We start from the raw sequence: 16,829 nt of genomic DNA on the forward strand, positions 1-16,829 counted from the left end.
TTTAGAAAATTTTCGATTACTTTCTTCTCAGATACTTCTGCACCGTTCATTTGTTCCTTTTCCTGTGGGTAACTATTACATATATATTAGACATTCTCACTATAGAAATATGTATATACACACACAATGTACTTAGCCATACTGAGGGCCTATAAGTGGGACTGTGATACCCCAGTAGGATGGAAATGGGGAAAGCTGCCATGTGATCAGAAATATTAAGAGTTCGGTGCTCGCTTCGGCTGCACATATACTACAATTGGAATGATATAGAGAAGATTAGCACGGCCCCTGTGCAAGGATGACACGCAAATTCGTGAAGTGTTCCGTATTAAAAAAAAAAAAAGAAAGAAATATTAAGAGTTGGGAAAGCCAAGGACACTAGTCACTAATACTGTTTTCTTAGTCATGTTGGATAATGGTCATCATCAAATCTCCAATAAGGATAAACTGGGAGTGGATATCTCTTAAAATGTTTTTATTTCAGATTCAGATACAAATCCTTTTGTCATTTTCACTAAATCTGGGATTTTAATGCTTCAATAGGATGAATTTTTGTTCCTTAAAATGATGTTATTTATGTCACTCAAAATTGTTATTCTCATGGGTAAGAATAGGCAAACTTCCTCACAAAATGATGTCTTTATAGGGTAATTTTAACTAAGCTATATATTGCATTATTTACTTGAACACAACTATATGATGATTAACAACAAAACATTCCATTTAATTTAATAAAAGCTTGTTGGAATTATTATCATATTGTGCATATATTAAATATTTAAATATTTAATATTTGTATATATACATTGTGTGTTAATATTAAAATACATAAATTACAAGGTGTGCCTTTATATGAAGTACATTTTATTTGATCGGTAATAATGCTATGGAGGTAACAACTTATTACAGATATGTGAATCTCAGCAGGGGGTAGGGTCTGCTGTCACTAAAAAACAGGAGACTTATCCAGAGAGGTAGATTCTCAGTCATCAGGTTCTAATCACTTGTTTGTAACAATAAATATTTGAGACTTTGATATGCTATTTTTATCTTAATTTACTAGATATAAAAAAATAGCACTCAAACCACCTTGGCCATGTACCATTCACTGGGATTTTTATTATTATAAGAAATGAATCACACTCCTGAAATGGTGTTATATCATTATGGATGGATTGATTGTGTTTTGTATGTCTTGAGAATTTAATTGAGTTTGTTGATTTATTTCTAATAGTACACTCAGAATCTTTTTCTATACTTTTCTTTCTTTTTTTTTTTCTGTAAGCAATGAGAAATGGACATCTCAATGATTTAATATGCCCTAAACTTGAGCAGATTAGATATGCCTTAAATATATGGTGAGAGTTTAAAAGCCTGATTATACAGATTAAACAAAAATTAGTAGGTTTAAGATCACATCGGGGACAATAGACTTTGCTCTTTCCTACTGATAATTAATGTACCTATTATCTTAGGTTGCATAGTAGTAATATTCTATTTTCAGCAATTCCTAAACCACCAATGTATTTGATGTATGTATCCCTGAGCTCTGAGGATCTTCTCTGTAAACACCTCCCAAGATAACCACCATTTTTCTTTCCACTCCTCAAATAGCTCGCTCCCCATTTGATAAATCTCCAAAGTTCCCTTTCACTTTTCAAAACTTCAATAAATCCTTCCTTGTCATTTTAAAAAGATGGTGACAAAAAAAAAAAAAAAAACCACAGGAAAAATTGTAGCTACATTTTCCCTTTATTCTGCTTTGCAAAACTGTCAGCCTAGGTATTATTTAATTTTTTATACTACTAATGGGTAGATGGAAGTTAGAAAATAACAAAAGAATGTAGAGGAGGCCAGTATATAATTTTTTCAATATATAATTATCATATCATTTATAATAGAAATGATAATTGCATTTCTAATTGCTATTGTCCAGAGTCATGTTTATTGAAGTGATTAGAAAGGTCTCTGAACACGGTGCAATCTGAGATCATCCATCTCATTAATCTAATTAACAGGCAGAGAAAAAGAGCCTCTGACAAAGGAAAGATTTTGGAGTTAATTTTATTTTTAGTTCTCCATATCTGACAGTCATTTCACTTGTGAGATAGAAAACATGGTATGGTTCAGGAATATATTCAGGGATATATTCAGGGTATATTCAGGGATGCCTTGAATAATGAACAAGAACAGGTTAAACCCCTATATTATAGGCAAGATATAACAAAATCACAGTTATACCTTTATATTTCGTGTGTGCCTGATTCATTCATATCTGTTTTTCTCTTTATTATTATATCCCCAGGGCCAAACATACTACCTGATAATAGCAGGGAGTTATTTAATATTTTTAATGAATGGTTAGCATGCATGGTATCTGTCTATATATCAAGATCGATAAAGATACTAGATCATTCATGCATATAATGCTGGATGTTTCAAGAGGGATTGCTGTTTACAACAAAATCAACTTTATTCTTTCCTGCTTATACCGCTTGTCCAAATCCAATCTGTTAGGCTAGTTCACTCTCATTATTTGGATGAATTATTGAGCAGAACTTCTGAATTTTCTGGACGCACAGATAACCAAATTTCCTCTAGTCATCTCAAACAACAAAAGTAGTTTCATTTGAGAAATTAAAATGTCTAGTAATATATTAATCAAAGTCTAAACTTCACTAAAAACATCTGTTCTCCTTTAAAAATACGGTGTGAGTTAGAGGAGGTCCTGGGATGGAAAAGGGGTGTGTGATTAGCTTCTTCTCTTTGTTCATGACTTATTTTCTGTCTTCTTTTGTTATTAACCATTCTTTCTGGTCCTTTGAGTTGGAAAAAGGAAAGTATGGAGGATAGCGTTCATGAATATGAACCCCCGAGAACTAGGGACTGAAGGGTGAGATACAAAACATACAGCCAGAAAAATCATCACCCGTATCACAGAACTGAAGACGACACTCTCCATCTAAAGAGAATCCTTAGCCTTCAAAATATTACATGTAGACATTAATCTGCTGTAACCAGCTTCCAAGCTCAGAGAAGGGTCCTCACTCTAAGAAATGACAGTTCAGTTAGTTTTCCCTAGTCCTTTATCCCTTATCCTTCTCTTTTGTTGGTTTAAGGTGAGTAGTTAGCTCAAAATTGGGTACCTTATTTTTAACTATGGGTGTGTGCTCACTGTCTGCTTCTGTCCTTGGGCAGAACTGAATCAGAATTACCTAGAACTGCTAATTTTGCCAATAGCAGGATATATAATCATTAGCCCATTTATTAAGATTTCTGAGTTTCAAATGTCTCATATGTAAAGTGGAAATAATCACAGAAGTTCTTCATATGGATTTCTGGTTTTTGTTTTCAGGTAAATTTAACTTATAGAAATAAAAAGATTAATACAGTGCCTGTGGTTCCATAAACAGTAAATAAACAGTAGCCACCGTTATTATCTTTAAAACAATGCCTTTTCCTCCAGTAGTATTTCTGAAAATAGAAGGGTTAAATTCTTACACCTTTACTATTCCTTTTGCTGAAACATGTTTAAAACTTTGACTCCGTACTCTTACTTCATCTCATCATAAGTGCTATGCAATGGAGCAGAACTCATATAATATTTTTAAAAACAAAAACATGCAAATTATTTTGACCAGTCCAAATCTACAGTTAAATGGTTAAGTTTTAAAAGGAAATGAGAAAAGGTTGAACTGATATTACCAGAAGACTAATCCATATTACTGAATATGATAAACTACAATTTGCTAAATCATTTAAAGGTTACTTGTCCTATGTAATTTGGTAGATAAATACCTGTCTAGAGAAGTTTAGATGACTGATTTCATCCCAATGTATTTATTGATCAATAGCAATATGAAAGACTCAACTAGATCTAGTAGAACTAAGTACTTTCACCAAGGAATCAATGCAGAAAAATACCTGAAACCTTCATTCACTTAAAAAAAATAAGATAATCAATTTTAATAAAAAAGGATAAATGCACTAGCTACTGAAACAAAACTTTTTCATTATAGGTGTGGAATTTCTCTCTTGGACACAATCTGTTTGAGATTTATTTTGCAATTTTTTTTCTAGGCTGTTTTGAGACTTCCCAAAATGATTAACTCTGCTTCCAATTTCCCCCTGACAGGCACAGACTTGCTCTTGATCCTCTCTGGAATTGTCCCTTTAACAGACCAGAGGCAAAAATCCCTGTCTTTCTGAGCACTCTTTTTCAAAGATATGGCAATCTACAATAATAACTTCTTCCCTCTTCCCTAATCTATAGTTTGCCATCAAAACACCCATGCTGTAACAAATCAGATATTTACATATACTTCCTATGTATACATATATACATGAACAACCATGATTTAACAAATTAAACATATATATTATATATAATGTATATTTTCCTTTAAATTAAAAGCCCAAAATTTGGAATATAAACATTGAATTTAGAAAACTAGCTCTATGAAATTAGTTTATCTCTTCCCCAGAATTATGTTTGTTCCCCTAATTGGTTGTACATTTTTTATCCTGGTTACAAATGTGCTATGTATTTTTTTGGAATTCAATCAGCAGGGAGCCTTCAAGGTAGTTTCTTCAACTTATAAAAGTATTTCTTGTGAATATGGTAGGGGTCATCATGCATGGCGATGCTTTATCATGATGTCTACAATTTCAAAACAGCATTCCCTACTCTGTCTTCCTCTTTGATTATCTTTCTGCCTCCATGTAGAGATAGCCACTTTTAGAAAACAATGGAGCATGAAACAATTGAAATGTTATTGTATCTTTTAGTTTAAGTTTTCAAAAGTGCCAATCCTTTCGGAACGGGGGAGCAGAAGATAGGTAAAATCTTGTCAGGAGTGAATACTGGAATCATAGTTTTGACCTTGTGCCGAAAATATTTTAAAATCCCAATAGCAACTCATTTGAACCATATATACTCTCCCGTCAGGAAGAATTTGCTTGGGATCTCATGGCACATGAGTCTTTAGGAAAAGTTCTAGAAATGTTCAGAATGAAAAAAAAAGCATGTATGGTTTATTCATTTATTGTTATGCTCCAAAATGTCTGAGTGCTAGACTTCTCTTGCTTGGAAAAAAAATATTAAGAGAACAGAAATGTGTCAACCAGTGTCCTGTGGACTAGTTTTTGTTTTTATTTTTGTATTTAACTATCCTTAAACCCAGCCTTAGATAAACTTTGCAGCTCATTCACTTTTGTTCTTATCCGTGAGGTACTGGTTTCAAAATATATGCTTTTAAAAAGAGCTTCTCAAGTTATCAAGGACAACATGGAACTTCCAGACAAAATGCAGTAAGAGCAGATAAAAACAACCTTTACCTGAACTCTGCTTTCTGACTGACCCTGAAAAATAGGTTGTATTGTAGTTCATGCAAAAGTTTTTCTTACAAGTTTTTTTCCTATTAAATCAAACAATAGGGACACCTATGTGGCTCAGTTGGTTCAGCATCTGACTCTTTTTTGGGCTCAGGTCATGATCTCACACTTCCTGAGTTTGAATCCTGAGTTGGGCTCTGAGCCCTTGGGCTCCTGTGCTGGCAGCTCAGAGCCTGCTTGAGATCCTCTCTCTCCCTCTCTCTCTACGTCTCCCCTAATTGCACTCTCTTAATAAATAAATAAATAAATAAATAAATAAATAAATAACTTAAAAAAAACAAAACAAACAAACAAAGCTGTGATATCCAAACTCTAAACCTAAGTAAGGCTATTTGTTCTAGTAGCATAATGCAGGATCAGTCCTTGTAAATTCCATCTATTATTTCTCCATAGTAGTATACCAAAGAACCTAGTTATAAGATGGTATCTTTTATAAGATGGTTTTACAGAATCCTAAAACCTTGTGCAATAATACATATCTCTAAAATGTTATCAGTAGCATAAATTTTCCCATATAAAAAGTAATTCACTGAAAAAAAAATTAAAAAAAAAAAAATTCATTGGGGCGCCTGGGTGGCGCAGTCGGTTAAGCGTCCGACTTCAGCCAGGTCACGATCTCGCGGTCCGTGAGTTCGAGCCCCGCGACAGGCTCTGGGCTGATGGCTCGGAGCCTGGAGCCTGTTTCCGATTCTGTGTCTCCCTCTCTCTCTGCCCCTCCCCTGTTCATGCTCTGTCTCACTCTGTCCCAAAAATAAATTAAAAAAAAACGTTGAAAAAAAAAAATTAAAAAAAAAAAAAAAAAGTAATTCACTCTACAAATCTCAAATATGTATATATATATATATATATATTTTTTTTTTTTAATTAGATTCATTTCTTCTCTACTTTTAGGAATCAAGAATGTAATACTATTAATGTAATGGAACTTTTTCATCTACATGTTTACATGAAAACATAAATGCCAACTATTATGCAATTTATTTCATTGTATAAATATTAATTTTTTAATATAAAGTATTCATTATGAAGACTCACTTTTTCACAATAACTTACTAGATAATCATAAAAATTAAATTATGGTGGGAACTTTGACTTAGCATATTAAATAATAGTACTTTGAAATCTAATCATTTCAGCATTTGGTTTTGTCTGTAATTATTGTTAAACTCTCTGGTTCTCAAAGGTAAGATCTGGTAAACAAAATCAGAAACTTCACAGCTCCTACAATCAGATATTGACTATCCTGGGTCAAGGAATACCAACAATTTCCAATACTCTTCGTGTTTTTTTGTTTCTTTTTTTTTGTTTTGTTTTTGTTTTTGTTTTTGATTTTAGAGAAAGAGAGAGAGTGCAAGTAAGGGAGAGACAGACAGAGAGGGAGAGAGTCTTAAGGAGGCTCCATGCCTAGTGTGGGCCCCAAGGCAGGGCTTTGTCTCTCCACTGTGAGACTATGACCTTGACCTGAGCTGAAATCAAGAGTCCAATGCTTAACTGACTGAGCCACTGAGGCACCCCATCCAAGATTCTTTGCATTGACAGAGGGTAGAATTATTTTCTTTGTTTTCAATCCAAGTAATTCATCTTCACAAAGTACGTTACCTGGTTATTGACTATTTTAGGAAGAAAATAATTAAAAATCTTTATGTTGATTGTAAGTTCATCAGATAGAAGTGTTTTCAAAAGACTTCTGCAATGTTTAATTTTTTTTTTTTTTAGCCTTCAATGAAACAGGAAAATCTTTGTTACTCTAAAATTCAGCCTACAGGAATAATTCATATAATTTTGAAAAATTTGCATAGTTTTCTACCCATCAGCTTATCTTTCAAAGTGAGAGCTCAGCAGAAATAGGTCCTATTTTCAGGAACATACATAATGATTATAACAAGCTTTGATTGAATAATATATTTAAAACCCAGGAAAGTTTGGTCCTGAATGAACTCCTTTCAGTCTATTTTTTCTGAGAGTAAAGTTTCATTTTTCTGTTAAAAAAAAAAAAAATCAACAACAACAAAAAACAAAACAAAACAAAACCAAAACAAACAAACAACAACAACAACAAAAACCAGCATGTATTCTCAATCTCCAACTTCTGGTTCCAGACATAAATTCTGATATGTTAATAAATTTTACTGGTGCAAATACCTTAACCTACTCCTATTTCATTATAAAGTATGTGAAAGAGTTCTCATTTAATACCTTCTCTCTCTCAATGAGTTGATAACTGTCATGCAAGGAAAAGAGACCATTACTAAGCATTGCTGGATGAGTTTTTGTCAAGAATGTTTTGAAGTGGAAATAAATGAGTCCTGGGGTCTCCTTTTTTATAAAGTATCAGATGTGCAGCCAGGCATCACAGGTGTTCCACCTGTGTGTAGAGGTAGAACTTTTTTCCTCACATTAGACATTTGCTAAATAGAGAATATTTTCTCCACCTTAAGGATACCATTGGCCTGTTTTGTTCTTAAGTGAATACCCAAACTAATTTGTTCATGTCATCACTGTACACACAACCAAATACCAGGAGCTGCTAGTACTTACTTTAAGCATCCATTACTTTAAAATATATGAGGCAATATCAGAAGGTCTTTAGGAAAATATATTTGTCAAGAAATAAAAGGAATACCAAAACGATATTACAAATCATTAAATAATAATCCAATGGAAAGAAATGTTGAAAAACTGAATAGAAACCTCAGGTAAAATGATACCCAAATAACCCATAATCATTAATAAGTGTTTTAATCTACAAGTCACGGGAGACTCCACTATAAACAAACCAAAAATAGCTTAAATTAAGGAGACTGTCACTTATAAGTTCTGATTAAAATGCAGATCAACTGGAACTGTTAACACATGTTAATAAAGGGAGTTCAAAATTATTTGGAACACCTGTTATTATCTATCAACTGTGAGCATATGCATACCCTCTGATATATACACCACAGAAATGTACACATACATGCTCCAAAGAACAAGAAATGTTAAGAATGTCTATGACACGATTATTTTAAATAGTTCCCAATTAAAAACAATCTATATGTCTGTTTCAGTTTGCTCAAACTACCATATTCCTATTTACTACCATAACAAAATAACATAGACTGGGTAGCTTAAACAAGAGAAATTTATCTTCTCAGAGTTATAGAGTGTGGACTGTTCAAGTCAAGGTTTAGACAGGCTTTGGTTTCTGGTGAGAGTTCTCTTCCTGGCTTGCAGATAATTCTCTTGTTGTGTCCTTATTTGACACAGAAAGAGAGAGACAGAGACAGAGACAGAGACAGAGACAGAGACAGAGACAGAGAGAGGTTTCTTCCTCTTCTTTTTATTTAATTTTTGAAAGTAATCTCCACACTCAACATGGGACTCAAACTCACAACCCAAGATCAAGAGCTGGATGCCCTACTGACTAAGCCAGCCAGGCTCCCCTCTTCCTTTTTACATAGGTAACAGTCTTATCAGATTGGGGTCCCAGCCTTAATAACTTCATTTAACCTTAACTACCTCCTAAAGATCTTATCTCCAGAAACAGTTCTAGGAAGTTAAAGCTTGTTAAAGCCTCAACATATGAATTGGGGAGGGAGAGCACAATTAAGTCGACAGCATTCTATATGCCCATCAACATAAAACAAAACAAAACAAAGCAAACAACAACAAAAATCTTTATATAGTCATTCAAGGATTAACAGGTACCAGCAAAAATACAAAAATCAGCAAAGTAGCTACTGCTACATACAACAACATAGATTCATTCCATACATAAAAAAGAGCTAGGACAAAAGATGAAGACAAAAAAGAAAAATCATGAAGTAGAGTTCTATTTTATTTTTAAAGGCAAACATATTTATCCTAATACATGGTGTTAGAAGTCAGGAAAGTAATTACCTCAAGTAGGACAAAAGGACATATATTAGAAGGGAAATGTTAGGGAGCTACTGGTAATGTCCTAACTCTGGTGGTAGTTACACAGTTGTATTCATTTGTAATAATCAGGCTGTACACATCTGAATTATATACTTTTGTATAGGTGGAGTCTTTCAAGGAAAAATTTCTTTAATTTTTTAAAAGTCTTCATACAGCTTTACTTTTCATTTACTCTAAGATACAAAATAGTTTATGCACCATTATAACTTAAAAATTAGCAAGTTCCCTTCAATCGTGTAATTCTTGGGTCCATTTATTTTGCAATTCAATAAAAATTTCCTTGTTTTTCAAGATAAAGTATGTCTCTTAGAGAATAATCCATATTTCTCAAGCCTGCCTTTTGATGATAGAAGACATACTTATAATTGAATAAATTGAAGATTATTCCTTCCCTTTATTATTCATTACTCCATGGGAAATAATTATAAACATTCTGGCATTCATATTAATTTTTTCTGATAAGGAAAGCTTCAGTGTACGTAGCTATTAACATATATCTTTGATATATTGTCAATATTAATATAATCATGAGGAAAATCAAGACAGTTACCTACTATAATAGCTGTAGATTAAAGTATTCTGACTAAAACCACACATTAACTTAGATCCCATTAGGTATGGTAGTGACGACTTTATATTACTTGTTTTTTAATGATGACATTTCAGATTACCTCAAATTTGGGGTGAGGGGTGAAATGATACTTTAATAGTTTGATTTAGCAAAGTAATACATACTTTCTCAACACAGACTTTTTTTTTAAGTTGATTTCTTTATTTTGAGAGAGTCAGAGAGAGTGTGAATGGGGGAGGAGCAGAGAGAGAGGGAGAGAGAGAATTCCTCCTTTCAACAAGGGGCCTGATGTGGGTTCAATTTCACAAATTGCAAGATCATGACCTGAGTTAAAATGAAAAGTTGGACACTTAATTGACTGAGCCATCCAGGTGCCCCAACACAATTTCCAACATAACAGGGAGGAAACAGAAGAAATAATATAAAACATTTAATCCCAAATCACATATTCTTTAAAGCCCAACCTTGGTTTTATATTTGAAACTGATTTTTTCCTTCCTCATCCTGTAACCTTTCTTTTGTTGTAAAACAACCTATTTCTGTGATGCCTTCCACCCATAGTAGTTTTCACATATTTGAACCTTGAGCTTTATCTTCTCTTTTATGATGATTTCATTTCTCTGATAATGTCTGTGCTAAAAAAATCTTTCTGGACATCTGGAATATTTGTGTTGCTGTTGAATTCTGCATTAATGAAGGCACAGTACAGACAACAATTCTATAAACACTCTTTAAGGTGAAGCTCTTTAAAGTGAAGTCATGAATTGATAGAAAGGCAGAGACTGATGTAAAAAACAAAATCATCCAGATCAAGGATTGGATTCCATATCTCTTCTCTTAATTTAATATTACCTGTGCTCTGAAGTGAAAATTGAGCAGCACTCCTTGTTATAATTCATCTATGGGATAAATATGTGACTTGTGGCTGCTTGGTTATATTTGTGAAGGAAGACTTTGTGGTTTTTGTCCATGACATTCTTCTACCTTGAAATATCCTATAACTGCCATTGAATATGTCTGGACATAATAAAAAACCTAAGAAGTCAAGACAGTTGGAAAAAAGAGATGAACATGTAAGGAACCCAAGATGGTGACATAGGGAGATCCTCTATAGGAAGAACCTCTTCTCAGAAATACATCAAATCTATAGCTACATATGGATCGTCTCCTTTTGGGGAAAAAAATAACAAATAACAAACAAAAACCCCTGAAACTAGAGGAACTACTCTCCACAATGAAGGATAAAAGGATGGCATTGACATTGAAATGAGTCTTGGCACACCTTCAAGAATGGGGGCATTTCAAGAATAAGTCAGTTGTTGTAGACAAAGATTCAACAAGAGCCAGGGCAAGAATATATAATGAAGGGGGCGCCTGAGTGGCTCAGTTGGTTAAGCATCTGACTTCAGCTCAGATCATGATCTCGCAGTTCATGAATTTGAGCCCTGTGTTGGGCTCTGTGCTGTCAGCTGAGAGCCTGGAGCCTGCTTCAGATTCTGTGTCTCCCTCTCTCTCTCTGCCCCTCCCCCACTTGTGCTCTGTCTCTCTGTGTCTCTCAAAAATAAATAAAAACTTCAAAAAAATTTTTAAAAAAAGAAGATACAGTGGAGGAAAGAACAGTCTCTTCAATAACTGGTGCTGGGAAAACTGGACAGCTACATGCAAAAGAATAAAACTTACCACTATCTTGTACAAAATCAACTCAAAATGGTCTAATGATTTAAATGTAAGACATGAACCCCAAAAACTCCTAGGAAAAAAAACACAGGCAGTTAGCTCCTCGACATCATTTTTAGCAGTGTTTTTTTTGGATCTAAGTCTAAAGGCAAGGGAAACAAAAGCAAAAATTAACAAATAGGACTACACAAAACCAAAAAGCTGTGTGATGAAGGAAAACATCAACAAAATAAAAATGCAGCCCTCTGACTAGGAGAAGATATTAGTAAATCATATTTAAGGGGTTAATATTCAAAATATATAAAGAATGCATACAACTCAACAACAATAACAACAACAAGTAATCTGATTTAAAAAATGGACAGATGATCTGAGTAGACTTTTTTCCAAAGAAGACAGCCAAGCACATGAAAAGATACTCAACATTACAAATCATCAGGAAAAGACAAATCAAAAACACTGTAAGGTATCACCTCACACTTGTCAGAATGGATATTATAAAAAATACAGGAAATAACAAGTGTTGGCAAGGATGTGGAGAAAAGAGAACGCTTGTGCACTGTTGGTGGGGATGTACGTCAGTGCAGACACTAACTAGGTAAAACAGTAGGGAAGTTCCTCAGAAAATTAAAGATAGAACTACCATGTGATCCAGCAATTCCACTACTTGATACTTATATTATAAATATTAAGTGCTAATTTGAAAAAAATGCATGCACCCTTATGTTTATTGCAGCATTATGTAAAATGGCCATGTTATGGAAACAACCTGTGTCCATTGATGGGTGAATGGACAAAGAAGATGTGGCGTATATATACAATAGAATACGACTCAGCCATAAATAAAGAATGAAAGCTAGCCATTTGCAACAACATGGTTGGACCTTGGGGATATCACGCTGAGTGAAATAAGTCAGATAAAGAAAGATAACTATCAAATGATTTCACTTATACGTGAGATCTAATTAGAGAACCAAAACAAGCAAACAAACAAAACAAAAGACAATCCAGACTCATAGATACAGGGAAAAGATTGGTGGCTGCCAGAGGGGAGGAGGGTAGTGGGCACAATGGGTGAAGGGGACTAAGAAGTATAAACTTGCAGTTATAAATAAATGTCATAGGGATATGATGTACAGCACTGGGAATATAGTCAATACTACTGCATTAACTTTGTAAGGTGACAGATGGTAACTAGACTTATAGTGGTGACTAGTTTGCAAGGTATGCAGTAAGTGTCAAATCGCTATGGTGTACACCTGAAGCCAATACAGTATTGTGTGCCAACATACCTTGGTACATAAAAAAGAGAGATGAACGTGCTATCTCAAAAGCAGTATTAAATATATACTTAAAAAATATTTCATCAGCATCTGTCACTGACTGTTTTATATAGTTCTCTGTAAGTACCAGAATATCTTACTACAGGTATAGATTTGACTTTTCTTTTTGGACAATTGAACACTACATTTTCACAGCAAGTGGACACCAAATTCTTTAACTCAGGTCTGTGTTTTGTAATGTGATACATGGGGAACATTTACTGTTCAATAGCCCTCAAAACTTTCACTTCCATTTGGATGGTAAGCCATCATGAAAAATATCTTTAAGGCCTGACATCAGTTCCAGAGTCCCCTGTGAAAATAGCATTCTCAGTTTTGTAGCAGAGATAGGGAACAGCATATTCCATGCAGGTAAGCAGGTGAAACAGATGGTTAGGAAAGTGACTCCTTACCTGAAGATCTAAAACACAGACATTAAAGTCCATGTTGTGAATTTGGGAGTTTTTAGAATAATCAAAAAAGAGATGAATTACGGATAAAAGAGGAAGCATGAATCAATGCTGAATCTTCATCAAACCTGAACTCAGTATTATCTTCTCCAATTGCACACGCATGACCCACGACTTCCTCTGTCCTTCCTGGAAAATCACCACTGCCTTCTTCCACCCTAGATAATGTGCACACTTCTTCACTCTGACCCAGGCCAGAAAGGAAAACCAAAGTGTTCTTTAGAGACACACCTCTTTCTCATCACTCATATTCACTTTGTCTCATCTACAATGTAATCATAGGAGCCATCATTCATATCTTCCTCATCTCTCTTTAGAATGATATGAATATATATATATATAGAATGATATGAATATATATATATAGTAGCAGATCATCATACAATTTCTAGGTTTAACTCTCTTCAGAAAATTCAGTGACATTTTTAAAGTCTTATTTCTTAAAATGCATCTTTGTGTATGGTATTGAATTGTGTAAAATGTGCCATTGACATTCTGTCATCTAATACAAATTCTAAGCCTCCATTCATAGTGTACATGTTATTTCATGATTTTATATAACACTCAAAGACCTACTTCTGCATACCTGCCTTGGTTTCTAATTATCATTAACTCCATGTTATTGTCTAATTTTCCTATATCTCTAAATCTATGGATTACCTGTGGCTAGGTCTGGATTCTTAAATTATGTTTTAGTGTTAAGAAACCGAAACCAGTCTAGCTATCTTCAAGAGCCATAGTACAGGGAAATAAGCGTTCACACAATCATTGGGAGTGCTGAAGAAGGCTTTAGGCCATGCCTTCATCAGTGTCCATCTCTCTCTCTGGAATGCATGGCTCTATCCACTTGAAACACTCATATGTTATCTTTTAAGAGTCATCCCAAACATTAGTCACTCTCTGAAACTTGCTCTGATTTCCATAGGTCCACTTGGACACATCTCAGTTCCTATTTTACTTTTTATGTATCTTCATTATAATTTTCATATCAAATTATTATAATCCCATTATATTTGTTTCTGTGTTTGAAATATAGCCCCCTTAAATTTGAGACTTTATGAAGGCACATACCATTTTTTCCAACTATATACATAAATATCTATGACCTGGATGAGTATCTGAAAGAAAAGGAAATTAATAAAAATGTATGAATGTATATCAAATATAGTCATAACTATGAGCCAGAATCCAAAGTCAATAGCCATTCACTTTCTCTACCAAAAATGTATTTTAAATGATAAAATGGATCTTTATATGTTTGGAACTTGAATCTTTTTTTCAATGTGAAAAAATGTGCTATTTACCAATCATACACAATAACAATTACTGTCACATTTGAATGATGGAAAATTATTTGATCAAAAAACCTGAGTATTAACCATATGCAAGTCTAATCTGTAAGGTTTCATAATGATCAAAATTTGATAAATTTTATCTACTAAATGATTGGCTCCTTGAGAAATATAACATGAGTTTCTCTCTATTTGCCTTGCATAGGTAATATAATGTCTAGCACCTATTAGGCTCTAAATACCTCACAGTTGAATAAAGGAATAACTTGAATAATGAATAAATGACAAATATAGATTATTTAAAACTATAGTGAAGTGAAAGATACTTAATGAGCAGATAAAAACATGGACTTTTTTGCATTACTTATTGTTGTTTATTGTTTTTATTGTGTGTGTGTGTGTGTGTGTGTGTGAGTGCCTGTTTCAATCCCTATTTTCATTTATTTCACTAGGCAGTATATATTATTTTTTGTTTGAGACCATTTTTCTTATGTTTATATCTGTTAACCTACTAGAGCAGAGTTTGTGAGTTTGTAAAAGAAATTTCAAAGTTTTTCTGAACCACGCTGGGTATTTTGAGAGGTAAAGGAAGATTGGACTTGTGCTCTACCTAAAGGTGAAACAAAGGAGAAAATAGGTCTTTTAAGGTACGGTAACATAGAAGAATAAGTTTTCTGAATTTGATTAAAAAACCTTTTCCTTGTTTAAATACTTTTTTTAAGTTTTATTTTTTTGTTAGAGAGAGAGAGAACACGAGGTGGGGAGAGGAGAGAGACAGAGAGAGAGAGAGAGAGAGAGAGAGAGAGAGAGAGAATCTTAAGCAGGCTCCCTTTAGTGTGGAGCCTGATGCAGGGCTTGATCCCATGACCCTGGGATCATGACCTGAACAGAAATCAAGAGTTGGACCCTCAACTGACTGAGCCACCCAGGCACCCCCCAGAGTATATTAAAAAAAAAACAATCAAATTATATAAGCAACAAAATTGTAGGTTAATTTTAAAAGGAAAACAAATGAACTGTTGGTATCTAAAATAGTTGTGATCTTTTTTTGGTCCTATCCTGGAGGTGATATTGAGAAAACAACAGCCAGGTATAATACATATAAGTTAATAAATATTTATGTAGTGTTTGTGGTAAATTGCATTGGGTCATTGAAGAGGAAGTTGAAATACAAAATTAAGGTAAGTATTTTATGTTCACTCTTTAGGTTTAAATGCTAGTGATTTTGTTTGCTTCTTAACTATGGGTCATATATTTAAATATAATGAACCCCAGGAAATATGTCCATTCTTAAGGACTGGCTCAAGAGGGGATAATTTCCTAAGAGCCTTAGCCAAAGAGAGTTTTCAAACATAAAGTGTTATATAGGTTTATCAATTTTGAGTTTCATTTTAGAGACCCAATTTGTTTCTAAGGGAAGTAAAATTATCTTTTCTATGAACAATTTTATCAACTTTATCTTCATAACTTAGGAGACTTATTTTGGGGGAAAGAAGAAAAAGAAAGAGCTTGCTCACAGATTTTTCTAAGATCTAACAGCTCTAATTAGGATAATAATCTCTCTTTATGGGAATTGTAAAGAAAATGGGGACAATGCAACTCCAAAGAAGTATTATTAAAATGTCAGCCTCAAAAAAGTCACATATTTTAAAGCATTCAGTTTCCTTGTCTCAGCATTACTTCCTCCTATCCATCTTACTAATAAAAGTGTCTTTTTGCTACTTATTTATGTCTTTATTATAGAAGAAATATACATATCTTATGTGTTCTTTTGTAGACTTACTATTTTAAATTTATTAAAAATGGACGACGGAGAGCTGACTTGCCAAAAGCAATTACTGTGTTAACACTTTGGTAAAATATCTTGAAATTGTTAATAATTTTTTTCAAACTAAGAGTTTATAATGGAGAACTAAAAAGAATGTGACCCCAAAAAATGTGTTCTTGAAGAGCCTAATATAGTCACGAGTCATAAATGTAAGTCAGACCATTATAATAAAATATGATGGCAGGAAGTTATTATAGTTGTCATGTATATGTACTACAGCTATTATAGAATCAGGTTTGGGGAAAATTTGATGTGGTTGGGACAAGTGTGTTGGGAGAAAGAGCTCTCTTTCAGAATCGGTAGTACAAAACACATCTTCTGAATATTCACATTTTAAAAAAGGATAAAAAGATG

General features: G+C 33.6%; 1 non-coding gene across 1 annotated transcript; it reads left to right on the top strand.

Moving 5' to 3' along the window:
- Positions 1 to 226: 226 nt before the first annotated feature.
- LOC122240612 lies at positions 227 to 333 on the top strand. Its single transcript, XR_006220391.1, has one exon. It is a non-coding gene; the product is annotated as a U6 spliceosomal RNA (small nuclear RNA).
- The last annotated feature ends 16,496 nt before the right edge of the window (positions 334 to 16,829 follow it).

The sequence above is a fragment of the Panthera tigris genome, chromosome B4, assembly GCF_018350195.1.
Source record: "Panthera tigris isolate Pti1 chromosome B4, P.tigris_Pti1_mat1.1, whole genome shotgun sequence".
NCBI classification, from domain to species: Eukaryota; Metazoa; Chordata; class Mammalia; order Carnivora; family Felidae; genus Panthera; species Panthera tigris.